The sequence below is a fragment of the Lynx canadensis genome, chromosome C2 (genome assembly GCF_007474595.2).
Source record: "Lynx canadensis isolate LIC74 chromosome C2, mLynCan4.pri.v2, whole genome shotgun sequence".
NCBI classification, from domain to species: Eukaryota; Metazoa; Chordata; class Mammalia; order Carnivora; family Felidae; genus Lynx; species Lynx canadensis.
In genome coordinates this window covers 18099999-18118957 of record NC_044311.2, presented here as the reverse complement: position 1 = coordinate 18118957, position 18959 = coordinate 18099999, and the positions used below count along the sequence as shown (strand labels likewise).

Here is an 18959-nt window from a genome sequence, read left to right as displayed (position 1 = left end):
TGAAGGAAAGCAGACAGTGCTTTAGTTGTGGGGCCGATGAGCAGCCCTAATGATAGAATAAGCTCCGGATCTCTTTGGCTGAGGCAGAGGCAGTGAATTACTTATGTATATGGTGTTGTTCTTCCTATTTAATTTATAGGGACTTGAAAATCTACCCTCTAGAAAATAGGAAGAAGTGGAATAACATAATGAAAACTTTCTCACACTGATCTTCCCCGGTGGCAAACTTTACCTCCTTGAATATCTTTACTGTACATGGATATAAGGTAGTGAAAATGAACAGGCTAATGTATGTATTTGTATATACAAAAAATTTAAAACAAAATCCATCTGGTCATCCATATTTCTAGAAATTCTTAGGCTACTGTCAAAATGAGAAAAATACAATATAGAGTTATACTTTTAAATTGATCATATACAGTGATTGAAAGACTGTAATTTATAAGTGAATTTTTCCTTTATGCAGAAATTACCAAAGGAGCAAAGATATCCATATTAGAGAGAAGAGTCCATCCTGATCTGTGCATAGTATTGGAAGGTTTTTTTCTTTTTTTTAATGTTTATTTATTTTTGAGATACAGAGAGGGAGACAGAGTGTGAGCAGGGGAAGGGCAGAGAGAGAGGGAGACACAGAATCCGAAGCAAGCTCCAGGCTCTGAGCTGTCAGCACAGAGCCTGACACGGGGCTCGAACTCACAGACCGCGAGATCATGGCCTGAGCCAAAGTCGGACATTTAACCCACTGAGGCTCCCCAGTATTGGGAGTATTAAGTAAGCTGCCTTTCTAACATTTAAAACGACTTTTAAATTATTTAACGCAAGGGTTAAAAATGCTTTAGGTTTTCGTAAGCACCCTCTCTAAAGGACTAAACGTCTTCAGTTGTTGTTAGTTAGGATGGTTTCTCTAAAAGTGTGACCTACTCTCAGTCACTTTGGAGGCCACATTTACCCTGTGAGATTTCAGGTTACTATGTGGAAATTCTAACACACATACACTCTCTTTCTACTCCAGGAGGCGACTGTGAACATTGACAACAAATAATCAACACATGATTTCTTTGTGTGGCTTGAAATAACAAGGTCAGTAAGCAATAAGTCCTTGCAAAAAAAAAAAAAAAATTCTACTGTGACAGCTTTTGGATACAACATTTGATCTTATTCAGAGAAGAGCCCTGAAAATTCACTGTATGCAAACGGCCGTGCTAGGCATTGTGTGAGGTCATGAGTCCTTTCTCTTTGGAGATTACGTGGCCTTATTCAATGCATGGTGAATCAAGAAATCTGGACTCAACCACAGCCAGCTACTGTGCAATTACAGGTACCTATTCTCACTATCCATTAAAAGAAAACAACAGATTAAAATCGTGAGAGATTGTATTGCATTCAAATTAAACATATCTATGTAGAATCCATTCAAGTTTATTATCCGCGAGGGTTTGAGGTTTTCATGAGCTAAATATAAAGCTACTGAATGCAAGGGTTAATTCTGGGCCTAAAGAGATTGATTTTATTTCTACATACATAAAAAGGTTTCTGACCAATGCATGTTTCTATAGGTCTTCTTTGTTTTCAGGGACTCTCTAAATCCTTGGTAAATTGCATCCTGTAAAGCTCCATGTTAAGTAATGCTAAAGTTATCACACTATTTTGTAAAGCCTCCAACATTTGATTTTTCTGCAGAAATTCTTAAAATTTGGTATCAATTTCCCTGATCAAACAGAAATTAAGAAATTCAGCCAAAGTGAGTAGTTACTGCTCCCTAGTGAAGGGAGCTAGTGACCACGCTTGGATGAGAGATGCTGAAAGGGACTCCACCCAAGGGGACATTCCTCCTTAAGCACAGCCTATTAAAGCTTGCTCAGCGTGTCCCCTGGGCCAGCAAGAGCAGGGATTTCTTCTAAGCAAGGGAGGTTATGTTTGGGGTGAGGCAAGGGATAAGATTGCCATCCATTTTCCTAAGAAAAGAAGTTGAGATGGTTGGGGGAAAGGGCTTCATTCATGGGAGGCACTTACGGGCTCGTAAATTACTGTCTGTAATTACATTCATGATAATGATATTCAGCCACTTAATTGGCAAGTTTATTGGTTGGGGCACCTGCTGGGAAACCTGGGGACTGAGAACTCTTGGTTGGGTCATGGGAAAATTTGAGAGGATTCTATTTAAGGAGGATTCTTAAGAATCCTTATCCTTCCATGAACAGGGCAACACATACAAGTCCTATTCCATTCCAAAGGAGGGATAAGATACCCACTACACCGAGCTCCTTAAATTCTGCCCATAAGTTACCTCACGTGTGTTTGCTTGGCAGTGCTGGTGTTCAGGGGTACCCTGCTATTTCTATGTCTAATGCTCGTATCCTTTGGTTCCCCCCAAACTCAAATCAATGAGCCATATCTTCGTAGAGGGACTGAAATAGCAACAGATTAAGTCAACCATTCTCAAACCTTAGCGAGTGACAATCACCTGAGGCACTACTAAAGAACACAGAAGACCAGGCCTATTGAAGTGGGATGGGGCCCGGGCGTTTGTTTATTTACTAAGTTCTCCAGATGATTCTGACACCCAAAAGAGTTTGAGATCCACAGAGTTCAGAAAACTGAAGGCAGGAAAACAAATTACTGGCAGGTTCCAGGTAAGGACATAGTCTCCATCTCACACCCTGATGTTTTTACACAGCCTTGAAGTAAATTTGCTTTATAATTAAACAATTCATCAACTGTTTTGGGATCAGCTGTGTGAAGCTTTAAAAGTCAGATGTTATGAAAATATTCTCAGTGCCATAATCATCAGGGAAATGCAAATCAAAAGCACAATGAGATATCACCTCACCTTGTCAGAAGGGCTAGAATCAAAAACACAAGAAACAATAAGTGTTGGTGTGGATGTGGAGAAATAGGAACCCTGGGGCACCACTGGTGAGAATTTAAATTGGTGCAGCCACTGTGGAAAACAATATGGAGACTCCTCCAAAATTTAAAAATAGAACTACCCTATGATTCTCTAATTCCACTACTGGGTACTTACCAAACAAAACAGAAACACTGATTTAAAAAGATATATGTATAATATATGACTTACAATAGGCAAGGTAGGGAAGTAACATAAGTGTTCATTGATAGATGAATGGATAAAGAGGTGCTCTACAAACACACACACACACACACACACACACAGAAAAATTACACAACCATAAAAAAGGATGAGATGTTGCCATTTGCAACAACGTAGATGGACCTAAAGAGTATTATGCTAAGTGAAATAAATCAGACTGAGAAAGAAATCCTATCTGATTTCACTTATATGTAGGTAAAATCTGAAAAACAAAATGAATGAACAAACAAAAAGCAGAAGCAGATAGATAAATACAAAGAACAAACTGATGGTTGCCAGAGGAGAGGAGGGTACAGGGTGGGTAAAATGGGTGAAGGGAAGTGGGAGACACAGGCTTCCAGATATGAATGAAGAAGTCATGGGGATAAAAGGTACACCACAGGGAATACAGTCAATGGTATAATAATAACGTATGGTGACAGATGGTAGCTACCTGTGGTGAGCACAGCATATTGTATAAACTTGTAAAATCACTATTTGTACACCTGAAACTAATGTAACATTGTGTGTCAACTATATTTCAATAAAAGGTCAGATATTAATTGGATATTATCTTATAGATGGTGGGTGCGGATGTAAGTAAGTATTCCCCTAAAAAGTCTGTTGCTCTGGGCATTAATTATCTGGGACATGATGTGAACAATAGTAGCAATACACTAAAAATTTTCTAATGTTTATTTATTTTTGAGAGAGAGAGAGAGAGAGAGCAAGCAGGGGAGGGGCAGAGAGAAAGGGGGACAGAAGATCCAAAGCAGGCTCTCTGCTGTCAGCAGAGAGCCCAATGTGGGGTTCGAACCCACAAACCATCAGGTCATGACCTGAGCTGAAGTCAGATGCTTAATCAACTGAGCCACTCAGCTGCCCTGAAATACATTTAAAAAAAATTTTTTTTGTTAATGTCTTTATTTATTTTTGAGACAGAGACAGAGCATGAGCAGGGGAGGGGCAGAGAGAGAGAGGGAGACACAGAATCCAAAGCAGGCTCCAGGCTCTGAGCTGTCAGCACAGAGCCCGACGCGGGGCTCAAACTCACAGACTGTGAGATCATGACCTGAGCTGAAGTCGGACGCTTAACCGACTGAGCCACTCAGGAGCCCTACATTTTTTTTTTAAAGGAGGATTCTAGGAATGACCATATCTTGTTATTCACATGCAGTGTGAATCCTTTGCTCTTTAATGGATTCTAGCTAATACCTGGCTTTTAATACTTCATATTCTAGACATCAAGACAATTAACCAATTTAATTTATCCAAGAAGAATTGGAGAAAATAGGTAGATAGGAGCATGTGAACTGCTACTGAAATAACCAGGCACACATTGGCCTGTGTTTCTCAAGAGCGTATAGATCGAGTGGCTGAATTTGTGTTAGATGTCTACAATTCTTGTGACTTTGAATGACACAACACCAGTCTAAAAAGTTATTTTGTAAAAAGAAACAAACCTAAATCTCATTATTATAACTACCTACAGCCTATCTCAGGAAATTTCATTAAATAGGATCGGAAATAAATCTGTCCATCAAAAAAGGGAGAATTACATGGAAATATTCAAGTATTTCAGGACACAAAATCAAGCTGATACATTAGAAAAGCACTAAGGCAAAGGAAATAGGATTATGACAACCTGGTCAGTGAGGGTCAGCTGAGTAGGCTGGGATTTCATGGCACTCATTATAAGAGTGTTTAGTTTGCATTAAAGGCCATCAGTATTAGGCATTGAGACCCCAACCCATACTCTGTGGTAGGGGAATGTGTATACAGTGTGCTTTGCAAACCCAGGGAGTGTGTTGAATTATCACGTATAGCTCAGGATATTAAGTATGATGTCTCTAATTTCCATTCCAATTTTTTACTCGAGCCCATTAAGCTTTAGCTTTGCCTAATTCTCATACTATGTACATATCAACTGACTTTTATTTGTGGAGTCCGGTAGAACAGGAGACTAATGTTTGGCTGAGCATTTACTAAGGGCCAAGTATGGAACTAGACATTCTTACTCATCTTCATGAACATCCAGGGAGGTACACAGTGACACTGTTTGATTTAAGAGGAACGTTACATTCAGAGAAGCACTTCATCTGCTCTTTCATACCTTTGTGCTGTTAACAGATAATATTATCATTATTTGCCTTAGTTTGATGAGTAGCCATTAGCCTATTAAGTTATCTTTTTTAATAAGAGTAATTTATTTTATTAAAAAAAATTTTTTTTTGAGAGAGGACACAAGTGAGAGAGGAGCAGAGAGAGGGAGACAGAGAGAGAATCCCATGAAGAGCAGAGAGAGGGAGAGAGACAAGTGGGGCTCACATGAAATGGGGCTTGAACTCACTAAATGGAGCTTGAACTTACGAACTGTGAGATCATGACCTGAGCTGAAGTCAGATGCTTTACCCACTGAGCCACCCAGGTGCCCTAATAGTTGTCATTTTATTCTTTCAAAGTTCTTTATCAACTATGTTTATTATTCAATTTTCTCAGTTACTCATTTTAATTTTTTTTAATGTTTTTTTATTTTTGAGAGAGAGAGAGCAAGAGTTGAGAAGGGGCAGAGAGAGAGGGAGACCCAGAATCTGAAGCAGGCTCCAGGCTCTGAGTTGTCAGCACACAGCCCAACATGGGGCTTGAACCCACGGACCCCGATATCATGACCTGAGCTGAAGTCAGATGCTTAACTGACTGAGCCACCCAGGCGTCCCTCAGTTACTTATTTATATTCACAACTGGTCTGCCTGCTTTCATTCTAAGCCACCTACAGCCCACTGTTCACAGAGCAGGCAGAGTGAGCTTTCAAAAATATACATTACTACAGCCAGAAAGACTCCAAGAGATTTACCCTTGCCTATCCCACCGAGCTGCTCCCCTGTGGCGTTGGCCCCTTGCCTTTTGTCTTCTGGCTGTGTGGGCTTTTTCTAACATGTGATGCTTGCTCCCACCACAGAGTCAGCTCCTTAATCCTGGAGTGCCCTTTCCAACTCCATACATCACCTCCTCTTGATGTATTGAGAACAATTACTGGGATCACCAACCCCTGCCCCTTTTACATGAAGGTTGGATTTTCCCTTTTAAAGAACCTATCAGGGTTGCATTTCTCAAGGAAGATAATCGAAAGTAAAACGTAATGGTTTGGGGGTGCCTGGGTGGTTCAGTTTGTTAAGAATCTGACTCTTGATCTCAGCTCAGGTCATGATCTCACGGTTAGTGAGCTCGAGCCCCACATGGGACTCTGCACTGATGGCCTAGAGCTTGCTTGGGATTCTGTCTCTCCCTCTCTCTGCCCCTCCCCCACTCTTTCTCAAAACAAACAAACAAACAAAACCCTAACGGTTGGATCCCCATATCGACCTGGAGGCGACTCTGTTTTAGTGAACAGAGGAGAGAGGGAAGTTGGAAATCTGAGTCCCACTCTTTTGGTGGCTGAAGGGTCCAATTTTGGAAATCACGGCCACTTTCTAAGCCTCAGTTCTTTCCATTTGTAAACTGACCATATAAGGTTGCTCATAGGATTTGATCTGTTCTCAGCCTTCAAAGCCTAGATCTACTTAGGTTTTCTTGAACCATCCCATCCACCCTCCAAACTTCATTAACACTTTTCATGTATCTTTCTCTGTCCACGTGCTACTTCATAACTCATGATTTATGGGGAAATAGGTTCTACTTACATAAATGGGTTAGAAAGAAGCTTAGGGCGGAAAGCTGTGACCACGGGGCAAAAGCGCCCGAGGTTAGCTAGCGAGATAGTGTAATGGAATCACGAGTAACTTGTTATATCACCTGCAGGAACTTACTTTCCATCTGACGCCAATGTACTATTGTATTTTGATCACAAACTCCACTTGCCCCCCTTTGGTTCTTCAACACACAAGTTAATAATTACTGTCTGATTGTTTTCTCCACGTTCACGTGTGTAAGATCTTGTTTTCTTCACGTTCACCACGTGGGTAATATCTTGTGAGCTCAATAAATATGGAGATGAAAGGGCAGTTCGGGCTCTGGTCTCCTCCGGGATGTTAGCGTTTTTTTATACTGAATTCTCTGTTTTCTTGCTGGCCAAAGCGAAAACTCCAGACTCGTAGTCTGGGACAATGATTTAATCATTTCCTTTTTTAAAAGAATTTGTTGAACACGGTGCCTAGCACGATGCCTTAATTACCATCCTAACAATCTGGTAACTTTGCAAAGAGAAAACGATTTCCTAGGCACAGACTTCTTGCCTGTTTTCTTATCTAAGTCACTGATAAGTCCCAAGGAGGACTCAAAACTATGAAAACAACTTCAATGCAGATTTTCTACTGCCAATACTGTCTTCTCCAGACTGCTGAGAAAATGAAAACTGTCTTGCTTTTTAGCGGTGGGGTGCTTGGGTGGCTCAGTCGGTTAAGCGTCTGACTTCGGCTCAGGTCATGGTCTTACGGTTTGTGGGTTTGAGCCCTGCATCGGGCTCTGTGCTGACCGTTCGGAGCCTGGAGCCCGCTTCAGATTCTGTCTGTTTCTCCCTCACTCACGTTCTGTCTCTGTCTCTTTCTCTCAAAAATGTAAAAAAAAAAAAAGTTGGTTTTTAGAAGCGGGGTTTAATAGTGGTTAAGAATCTGCACTCTGCTGATTAAGGTTCAAATTCTGGCTTTGGCATTTATCAGCCGTGTGACTTTGGGCCAATTGCTCTACCTTTTGGATCTCTCTTGAATGTCTATAATCCTTGTCTGTCTCTCCTCCGTAAGGCAAGAACTTACCATGTTTTCCCTGTATTACGTCAATGGGATCCGTACTTCCCCTCCCCCCTCTATTGGACTCTGATCAACTTCATCTCTCAGCTCCTACAGCACCAAGCACAGGGCTTTAACACGACAGGACCTGAATGAATATTATTTGGAAATAATCTAACCTAATAGAGACAGGTCCAGATACTTCAGAAGCCTAACAGAGCACACAAAGACTTGATTCTATCCAGGGATCTTCTGCACTGAGCCATCACGCGCTCTGTGTGAGAGCTAGTCAGCCAGAGCTGGTTCGCATCAATGTTCTGCAACAAAAGGTAGCTTGGCCATAATCAGATGCACGTCAGCCTTTGATTCATTCTGTGCACGGAGAAGACAGAAAGGGAATCTAGACTCTGCTTGTCCCGGTCCTCAGACTGGGTGAACTTCCTGTTTTTACTTTGGAATTTGCTTAAGACAGGTGTAGCTTGTTTGCTGCCCAGATAAGTGTCTGGTGGAGAGCTTCACAAGGGACACCAGAGCACGGCTGCAGGTGTCAGTGCTATCTTATCAGGACCTCTGACCTAGGACTATCGTCTCATCTGGGGTGGGTGGGCCAGTTACCAGAGGGCAGGCTGCTGGCTTGTCTGCCAGTGTCCTTGGATCCATCTAGGGTGGCTTTGCTTGGCCTGGAAATCTCAACGAGTAGCCTAAGCTGTAGTGTCTGGCTCACCGCTTTTTATGAAGGGCTTTGGGGGCAGTGCTTCGTCAGCGGAATCTGTAAGACTTGTGTATTTGGAGTATTTGGGCAAGGGAGGGAGATTTCCCCGAAATGAGAGAAAAGTCAAATTGTTTTTTTTTTTCTGAATTTTTAATGCCTATTTTTGAAGGAGACAGAGTGTGAGTGGGGGAGGGGCAGAGAGAGACACACACACACACAATCCGAAGCAGGCTCCGAGCTTTGAGCTGTCAGCACAGAGCCCGACACGGGGCTCAAACTCCCAAACCGCAAGATCGTGACCTGAGCCGAAGTCGGACGCTCAACTGAGCCACCCAGGCGCCCCCAAATTGTTGACAGTTTTTAAGGGAAATTCACCATTACTCCTTTCAAGAGTTGTGAGGAAAGGGTTACATGACTGCTGAGTCTCATTAGGAAACTGGGTGAGAATCCCTCGGCATTGGTGTTACGATTACACGAGCTAACGAGCTAACATATGTACAAGGTCTACCATTGAGCAGAAATATAATCAGTTTTTGCAGTGTTGCCTTCCTATTTTACACTGATAACTACAGAGAACAAGTCCATAATTCTCAGTGGGTGGGAAGGAACCTGGAGGCTCCATTCTCCTCCCTCCTTCTCTTAACCCACAAAAACATAAGTCATCCCCTTCCCCTCCTCTGGGACTGCTATTCCAGTCAGTGGTGAGTTCCTCTTCCTTTGAAACACATTTGTTACTTGTTCTAGTAACGTGTAATCATGTGTTGCTTCTGAGATCTCCTCGGTGCATGTTAGCATTCCCAGTATGAGGAATGGCCCTTGACATTGTGACCAGCTATCCTTTGGTATTCTCCACAACTTATACCTGCAAAATGGAGTGGAATATTCTGGTCATTGTAGGACACGTGGGGGCATGGGTTACAGCTTGCGGGATAGTTTCCAGGCCACTGGCTTCTACAGGAATTGTGACTAAGGAGGATTAGAAAGGGAGGAAACCGCATTTATTATCTACAGGGTACTTTATGTGTATGATAATAGTCATAAAATTCACTGAGGACTTACTATATGTCAGGCTACGAGAGTAGGCACCACAAATAAAATTACTATTAGCTGAGTACCTATGTGCCAGGTAGCATTTCAAGCATTTTTCCTACAGTATCTAACTTGCATTCCGATGCGGAGAGATGGGTATTGTCTGCCACGTTAACCAATGAGGAAATCAGCATGGAGGGAAGTTACCAGATTCCTGTGTTTCTATTTCGAAGGCATTATAGTAATGCAATTATGAGTTCACTTGTTTAGACTGATGAGATCCTTGATAGTGGGGACCATGGCTTGTTTGATTTGTGCCCCAACATGTAGCACGGGGCCTGGCACATTCATGAATGCTCATTACCTTGTGTGGAATTGAACTAAACTCATCCGCTCTCTTTGGCTCCCTCCTGCTCCTCCACAGGCCAGTGGGGAATACGAAATGAGAGAATCCTTCTCCCCTTTGTGCTTTCTCACCCTCCTCCTGCTTAGCTAAGTGCTATTTCTCATTATCTTTTCTTGATCCCTAGACTGTTTCTTCAGAACTTCTCTTCCTTCACTTCCACCCTTTCCAAGTGCTAGGTGTCTATGGATATTTCAAGATTTGGAGCAGAGGTCAGAAGGGAAAGACTCTGGGGTTTAAGACAATGATGACCTTTCACTTAGACTTTCTTTGAAAAATTTTTAAAGGAAGTGAAATGTTAACATTGTATCTATGCATGTATAGAATGCAAGACACAGGACCATGAAATGTGCTCAAATATTCCAACTAGGGTGTACTCAATCTGGACAATATCTGGTGCTTCACTCCTGAAACTTTATAAATGAGGATCTGCTGAGGCTGTTGCTTAGCCTTTGGTTACATGAAATGCATCCTCAGGAATATCATCTTGTAGGCAAAGTCTTGCAAAATCAGGCTCTTTGTTCAGATAGGCTGCCTTCCATTGCCATATGGTTTTGTCTTTCATTTACGGAGCACCTGCCTATTGATTTTTCTTTGTGTTGAGACTGGACTTCTCTGCCCCTGTGTGCAGGTGAATTGAAGTTTGCTATCACCGTGGGTTTCTCGTGTTTCATTGGCAGGGATTCTCAGTCCATTAAGCGAGTGAGATCTGGGAGCTGCTAAGAGAGAAACAAATCTTTTTCTTATCTGGCTGCTTCTGCTTCTCCAGTTTTCCTGTATATTTCATTAGGCCATCATTATCCAAATGAAAAACAATCATCATAGCTATAGAAACCTCACATAGTTATTCTGAAACCAGAAACTACAACGATAACCTCTTGATAATGAGTTAAAACCATTAAATTTTTTTAAAGTGTGTTTAGAACCTTTTAAATGGGGTTCACGTGAATCCATTTGGAAGTTTAGCTGAAACCAAGTTAAAAACAGCACAACAAAACGAGGTGTGTTCAAAGACCACAGTGGAATCTCCACGTGAAGTTTAACTGCATGGAAACGTGTCAGCGGCCATCTCACAATTATTTAACCACATAGGAACAAGCCGCCCTCTGGAGCACTGGCCAGAGGCCCGAGAGACTTGGAAGGTACTTTCCAGAGGACATAGTGGAATCCTCCCCTAGGAACGGTCATTTGATTTTTCCATAATTCATCCTGGATTTAATCAGAATCCTCAGGTCGGATGACTTAAACTTTGAGGTGTAATTACTCTAAAGGCTACAGAGATTCCATTTAGGATATTAGAAAAGCTACAGCTGTTGCAAAAACATTCCTATTAAAGAGCCACAAATGCACATAAAAGGGAACAGATGTTTACTGCCAGGATTAGATTTCCCCTGTATGAAAGTTCAGATCATAATGTTTATTCTCGTTGCCAGTCCGAACCCACATTGCTGAAAAAAACATAAGGTAGTCTGTAAGGCTGTCCCCATTTTATGTTTCCAAACTTGAAATACCCGTGAATCCTTTCTAACTTTGCAAGCTAGGGCTGGGGTATAATTTGTGGATAAAGAGCAAACCAAGATTTACAACTTCTCAAATAAAAAGGTAAAATGTGTCTCTTGGGTAATCAGCAAAATAGATGCTGGGCTTAAGTAGAATAACACATAGAGCTATGGATCCATCCTTCTCTGGGTTTTCATAGAATCTATCATTGTCCATATTTCTCTGTGAAAATAAGCAACTAGGATCGAGATCAATGTAGATCTTTCCCTTATTTAGGGGGAAGCATTTCAACCTGGAGAACTTTGGTTTTCCCTTTTGTTCAGGGATAGAGGCCCTGCCGTGGTACTTGCCCCTTCCTTACTCTTGGTTATGCTAGCAGGCGAGATGTTTTAGATAGTGAGGACTCCTTGAAAGCAGAGGCTCTCTGACCACTGTTAAATACTTAAATCCGTTTCATTAAATGGGCCCCAGTGGTATGACACAACTCTGCAGGGTACGTAATGTTCCCTGGGAGGGTCTGGCTGAGCACCTGTTCTTCCTGAGTGGAAATGGAGGGGAGAATTAAATGGCTTTGAACCTGCCTGTCTTGTGGAAGATAATTTAGCACTGCAGATGGGTCAAACCACTTGGTGCAATCTGTTCTACAAGGTTTTTTGTACAGTGCAGGAAAACCAAGAGAAGTGGGTGGGATTTCTAATGTCTTCCTCACACCTTTTTGGTTTTTCTTAAGCTTTTCAGTTGCTTAAAATAGAGCTGGAGAGGGTGTGGGGCAATGAGGGTCTGCAGGCCCGCCCCTCTCCAGCCTGTGTGCCCCCAGTGAGGGCCACGTGTGCCACCACGACCCTTCCGTCCTCAGGTGGCTTGTGAATATCTCTAAGTGTGACCGAGGATCACACCGCATCTGCATCGCTCAGGAGCTCGTTAGAAATGTGGGATTCTGGCCCCAGAATTGATGAATCAGAATCTGCATATTAACAAGATCCTCGTGCGATTCCCAACCACACTGATGTTTGAGACGCTCTGTTTTAGGGGCACAGTCCCCATGTAAAGTACATAGAATTTGTTAAGTGTGTGGTCACCCAATTTAAACTTTGGTAAGACTTAATATTTACTATGTAGAGATAAGGTTTCCTATTCACGAATCAGAGGGGGAAGATATATTTGGTTACAGGTTAGGGAAATTAAAGGGAAGTGTGTCTAATGTTTTTATTTCCTAAATGGTTGGTTGGTAAATGTAGTACATGAGGTGGAAAAATCCAGACACCAAGATTCCCAGTTATAATTTCACCTTTGTCAGGTTTCTTTTCTAGAGACCGCCAACAAAATAATAAAAGTAATAGCTAACCTATACGCCGGGCACCTCTTCTGAGAATTTTACATTTATTCTTTAACTCGAGGAGATAAAAATATCCTCATTTTTCAGGTGAGGAAACTGGGGCACAGAGAGGTTAAACAACTTGCCCAAGGTCACACAGTCGTAAAGAATAAAAGTCAGGATCCACACCCAGCCAGCAGGTCTAGCTGACTCAGCCACACTTCCACCTGTTCATGGCAAGCCAGCACCAAATGCTTTAGATGATCACCACAGGCCAAAGGACTCAATTCTGTCCACTAAAATATACACAGTTAGAAGTATGAAATAAACTAAAGCTCAGACTTGTTCAAGGTCCCCCAAATGGGGGAAGAACTAGGATGGGTCTTCTGATTCTTCCTCCCATGATCTTTTAGTCGAAAACATGTTTTTAAGTATACAACAACGATTTATTGCTCAATCTCCATGCTGTTTTGAATTCTGACATTTTCACTCTATACCTCAACCATTAAGAGCTGTTTTTCTAATTAAAAAAAATTTTTTCCAGTAAATCTACCAAATAAGAGACAGCTGTGCACTAAGGGATTCTGTTTCTCTTGCTGCTGCTGACTGTTCAAAAAGTTCGTGTTTATGATGCTGTGGGCTGTTCCTCCAAGTGGCCAAAAAACATAGAAGGCAAAAACCAAGCAACCAACCAAGCGAAATGACCAAGATAGGGAAGAACTGGTTTGTTTCCTAGCTGCCCGTCTGGAAAGCTAAAAGGCCACCAAATAACTGAGAACTGACAAAAGGATAATTTCACTTTGAGTTTATGACCTTGAGAGCTAACCTTGGGAGAAGGCCTGCTACATGCCAGGGGAAGGTACATGCTGTGTTTGATTTACTCCTTACAGTGATGCAGTGGGGGAGCTGGGGTTTATCAGCCCCGTTTCACAGATGAGGAATCTGTGGCTGAGAGAACTAAAGATGTTGCCCGCAGTTACAGAACGCGAATGGAAGCTGTACTCATAACCTCGATGCTACATTTCACAGATAAGGCCAGTACAGGCCAGAGAAGTAGAACCTTGGCCTACAGTCCCAAAGCTGTGCCTGGAATCCTGCTCAGGATGGGCCAAGCTGGCCTGATGACAGGTGAGGAATCCTATGGAATTACTGTGGACCTTCATCTCTTAGCATGAATATTCCTTCGAGAGAGGTTCATCTGCTTTAGGAAACGAAATCTTTCCTCAAAAAGGATGGAGCCAAAAGGCATATTTCTTAAGTGTAGGAAGGACAATATGTTCAAATGAACAGGCCTGTCTGATTTCAGCCGTGGAACAACAGTGCCGGAGAACGCTGATGCTTGGGAACTTGAAAGGCATGATTTTGGGGGGAAAAAGTCAGTTTGAGATACAAACATCTCCAGCTTTATGAAAGTCTGGCTTCTTGTGATACTTTCTGACCAAATAATAACCAAAAGGAGAGAAAATAATGTTCTGTAGGCAATTATCCTGTTTGGCATCTGTCTAGAGGTGACAGCTTCTCGAAGAGACAACGGTTCTACCAAAATGGCAGTGTCACAGCACTCCACAACCTACACATGGGATGTTCTCTTGGGTATTCTCACTGTTACATTTAAGACACTGTGGCTGGCACATTAAGTGGCAGGTGTCCCAAAATGATTCAAACTTGCTACCTCAAGCAAAATGGGCACTTTACTTCCTGCCTTAATTCTAGCAATAAGTTTGCCTGGGAAGATGAGCACAGTGGGGAAGAGGAAGAAATTGCCGAAGTGAGGAAGCTGTTCTGGAACAAAAATCCCACATGCCTTGCACATGACAGTTGTCTGAGGGTTATTAGGTGGATCCATATACGGACTCAGAGCTGGAAGTTACCGTGAGTGCTTAGAGGCTGCCCCTAGGCTGGCGGTCCTCACCTGGGCTTTTTGCTTCCCCGAGGACAGTGGTCAATGTCTGGAGACACTTTCAGCAGTCACAACTTGGGGGAGTGTGCACACTGCCAGCATCTCGTGGATATAGGCCAGGGATGCCGCTCCAGTTTTTACAATCCCAGGATAGCCTTCCGCAGCAAGAATTATCCACCTCTAACGTCGACAGTGCTGAGGCCATGAAACCCTGCCTGCAAAACTGCAAAGTGAGTGCGTGTTCTTGATAGCCTCTGATTCAGGGTGCTCTTACACTGGCCCTGCCGTTGTCTCCTCCCCACCAATCCGTTCACTGACTCCAGGAGGAGGAAAAGTCTGATTGAATTAATACACGCTAAGGTATGACTGACTGATAGCACTAGCAGGAACACCTGTGTTTTTATTTTTTTGTGGGTGTCAATTTTTGAGAGCACAGGAATGGAGCCCGGAGGGTGGGGCAGAGGGAGACACAGACTCTGAAGCAGGCTCTAGGCTCTGAGCGCTTAGCACATAGCCTGACGTGGGGCTCGAACTCACGAGGCACGAGCTCATGACCTGAGCCGAAGCCAGATGCTTAACTGACAGAACCACCCAGGCACCCTGAAACACCTGTGTTTTAAGTGGCATGAATTTAATCTAAATGTACCTCCAATCTGCGAAACTTTAGCGAGGGTGCCTTAATAACATGGACACTTATTGTTAGTGGATGGGGAAGATGGTGAAATTTATAAAGCGCCGCTCACCTTCTAAAGTCATATACACATAAGCAAACCTGTGATGCGATGCCACTGGAATATAGTCATGAATACTTTATTACAAGCAACTATTTGCACTTAGTATTGATCACCTTTCCAGCAAGGGAAGAAACACTAGAAGAAACTTGCTGTGCCCCCAAACAAACCTTATTTACTTTCTCTTCACGGCTAATATTGACCTGTGGGTTTTGATATGATAGAGCCCATTTTTGTTAGGTATTTGAAATGTCCCTGTTCCCATAAATCCAAGGCTGTCTTCTCTCTGGGCTGCTGTGGATCTATATTTGGAGGGCATGCTGCATAGGCTTGTATTTAAAGCTAGTGAAGCAGACGCAACATGAGTAAAATAATTAGCAGTAGGGATGAGCTTCAGAGTCCCTTCTTATTGGAAGGCTTAGAAATGGAAGGTTTTACTTTTCTTTATGCCAGTGTATGAGTGTATCACTTTATGCCAAAGTGATCCTACCTTGGCAAACTGGGGTGACTCCATGAATTGCTTTACTCTGTTCTCCTGAACATCAGCCAGGGCCATGTATGGTAGGTTGATGTGCAGCAATTTGCCGAGTTCCAGGCAAGTTAACTGGCTCACCTGGTCTTTATCCAGTGGGCTCAGAGCAGCAAAATTCAGAGAATAGTTGGGGTTCAAAGGGACCTTGGAGCTCACACCAGCCCAAAAACCTCTGGACAGTTACAACAAAACCATGCCTGACTGCTGCCCTTCCCCCTCCAAAGTGTGCATGTGATGTGGGCAGCGCTGAGACCGTCTGGGGCGAAACTGGGTGAAGGCAGAGGGCCCTCATGCAAATGAAGCAACCTCCTTGTTTCTAGGACTAGCAGGCCCTGTCTTCCATAGTTCTAACCCGGACTCAGGATTAGGGCAGCTGTTGATTATTTAGGATGACATCATACCGGCTGATGCATTCAGGTGGCTCCTTGTGTCAAGGTAACTGGTTGACTTGGTCAACCAGTGCACCCCTAGGGACTGGCAAACGATAGTATTCTATAGGGCGGGGGCAACTCTGGCAACGTGATGTGATGTGCACAAAGTGGGTGGGGACAGTGGTGAGAAGCTTTAAGAGTGCCAAACAGACCAGACCCGTAGATGGCAAGAGTTCCTGGGAGAGAAGCCGGGGGGAGGAGGGGGGTGGTGGTGGTGGTGGTGAAGAGAGAGAGAGTTTCGGATGAAGTATGGTAAAATTATCACCGGCCCTGGGCCAACCTGTCCCAGGCCCAGGAGCTCCATACTCTGGCCAATTCAACTCCTGTCCTTTTGGCTGGTGCATGTGGAGATCAAAGGCGTTTCTTCAATGAATCTGTGGCACACGGAAAATTCCTGTGAAGGGTTGGGGCCTGATAGGGTCAGGAAGCACAGTGTATTCTTCATCTTGGAAATATTGAATCTTAAAGCCGGTCTCTAGTAATTCAACTTGCTCCGGACTGTTAGTTTGCAAGGAGAGGGAATCTACCATGGCTATAACTGCCCCTGCCTGGAAACAATTAGGCTCATCCCAAGCCTGGTCAGTATTTCCTGGGTTCCTTTAAGGCCAGGGATTGCATAAGAACCATGCGCAAAAGGATCTTTAGGAAATCCTCGTCTGGAAAGTAGGGAACAAGGCAGTTGGATGTATTCTAGAGGCAGGCCAGCAGCAAAAGGATGCTAGAATATTTAGGAATAGATTTTCAGTGGTGCCTCGTTCCTTGAAAACTGTCCATTCATTTAAAATATCCCTTCAGGATGTTTCTGGATCGCTGCTGGAAAGGACTGGGGGACCCATTTCTGACTCCCACCTATGATTCTTTACTTCTTGGACTGTGGAAAGGGCTGTTCAAGAGAGCTGGATGGCATTTGGTTATGGGATGTATCTGATCCATCCTCTAATGTGTTTGAAGCAAGATAATAGGACAGTTGCATCCCCCCTAAGCCTTCCTGGCAGGAGTGGTGTATTTGGCTTGGAGATAGTGACTGGTAGTAGATAGTGGAGATAGCTACTGGTGGTGGTGACGGTATCTGTCATTTATTACTTGAGGCTCATGATGTTTCCGTCGTGCTAAGCATGTGACATGATTTATTTTTGACCCTTAACACTAATATTGAGATAAATAATGATCCTCTCCATTTCACAGATGAAGAAACTGAGTATTGAGAAAGGGAAAACAACTTGCCCTAGGTCACAGCGGAAGAGGCAAAGGCACACTGGATCCTAGGTGGATTTGCCCACAGGCCTGTGCGCTTGACCCCGCTGTTGCGTTTTAATGGGTCAGCCATACACATATGGTTTGGGGCAAGATGGTATATACTTTCCTGGGTTAGAGACCTATTGTCCTCATTATTTGCCTGCTCCCCCCATCCTATTCTGCACTTAAAGAGATAAAAGCAAATAGAAGCAAAACAAGAACTGAGAGACCAGGAGTCCAGGAGGGCCAGAGGGGGAGGCTTCCCCCCAGGTTGGGTGTCTGGAGAGAGCCTCAGCAAGAAGACGAAGCCCTTGGCCATGACTGTGCAGATACTGTCCTCTTCCTTCTCTTGGGGGGCCTTGCACACTCTTCCTGACCTGTCAGCCAGCGGGAGGGGCCGCTATAGCCTACCACTATGTGCCCTCAGGGACCTGGTCACCTCCCCAGAAGACCCTCCTCCTCTGGCTTGTAAAAGATGCTTTGCGACATAAAGGCCACCAGCCTTTGAAGAGGGCTCTCTGTTTGAGGAAACCTGTTGAAACTGAACAAATATTCGTAGCCCAAATCATATTTTAAGCCCTTGCTTTGTAACATGCTTCCTAGAATTCTCACCCTGTCAATTCACTTCCAAACGACAGGAACAAGTGAAACACTTTCCACTTGACCTCTCCATCTCTCAGATGCATTATTATTCATTAATGTATTCTATCTGGAATTTTGAGGGATAAACCTGTCTTCATAGCTTAGATGCACAGGGCCAAAAACAAATCATAACAAATTTGCAGAGTGTGCCGAGGAGGGTCCGAAGCCAGATCACTTAACGTTCATGGAGTGTCTGCTGGTGACAATGACTGTGCACATACTATTTATTGATCTAGACTCCGTGCTCTCCCCTTAATCGCTGCTGTTTCCTTAGAGTATACCCACAAGACTTGTCACACAGGGGGCTCTCAATAGATGTTTGCTGACCGATTTAACTAGGTCATTGATACAACTCCAGGATCCTTTCTGCCGTCTTTTTAAGCAACTTGCTCAAATTCACCAGGTCAATAACTGGAAAACTGAGGTTTTGAACCAAGGACACATGACTCCAAAGTCTATGTTCTTTTCACTATATCATCATGCAAACTCCAAAAGCATCTAGAAGTGGTGGTCAAAATAGATCATCCTAGCCCTGTCTGGAGATGCTGATATTACCTGGGAAAGGTTTAGAGGACTGTACCAGACATCTTTAAACAAAAAGATGACTTCAGGGGTGCCTGGGTGGCTCAGTCAGTTAAGGGTCCGACTTCAGCTCCGGTCATGATCCCACGGTTCATGGGTTCAAGCCTTGGGTTGGGCTCTCTGCTGACAGCTTG

General features: G+C 43.4%; 1 protein-coding gene across 3 annotated transcripts in view; it reads right to left on the bottom strand.

Moving 5' to 3' along the window:
- The window catches only part of THRB (thyroid hormone receptor beta), a 388663-nt gene that overhangs the window by 79693 nt on the left and 290011 nt on the right, over positions 1-18959 (bottom strand). The window lies entirely within an intron of this gene.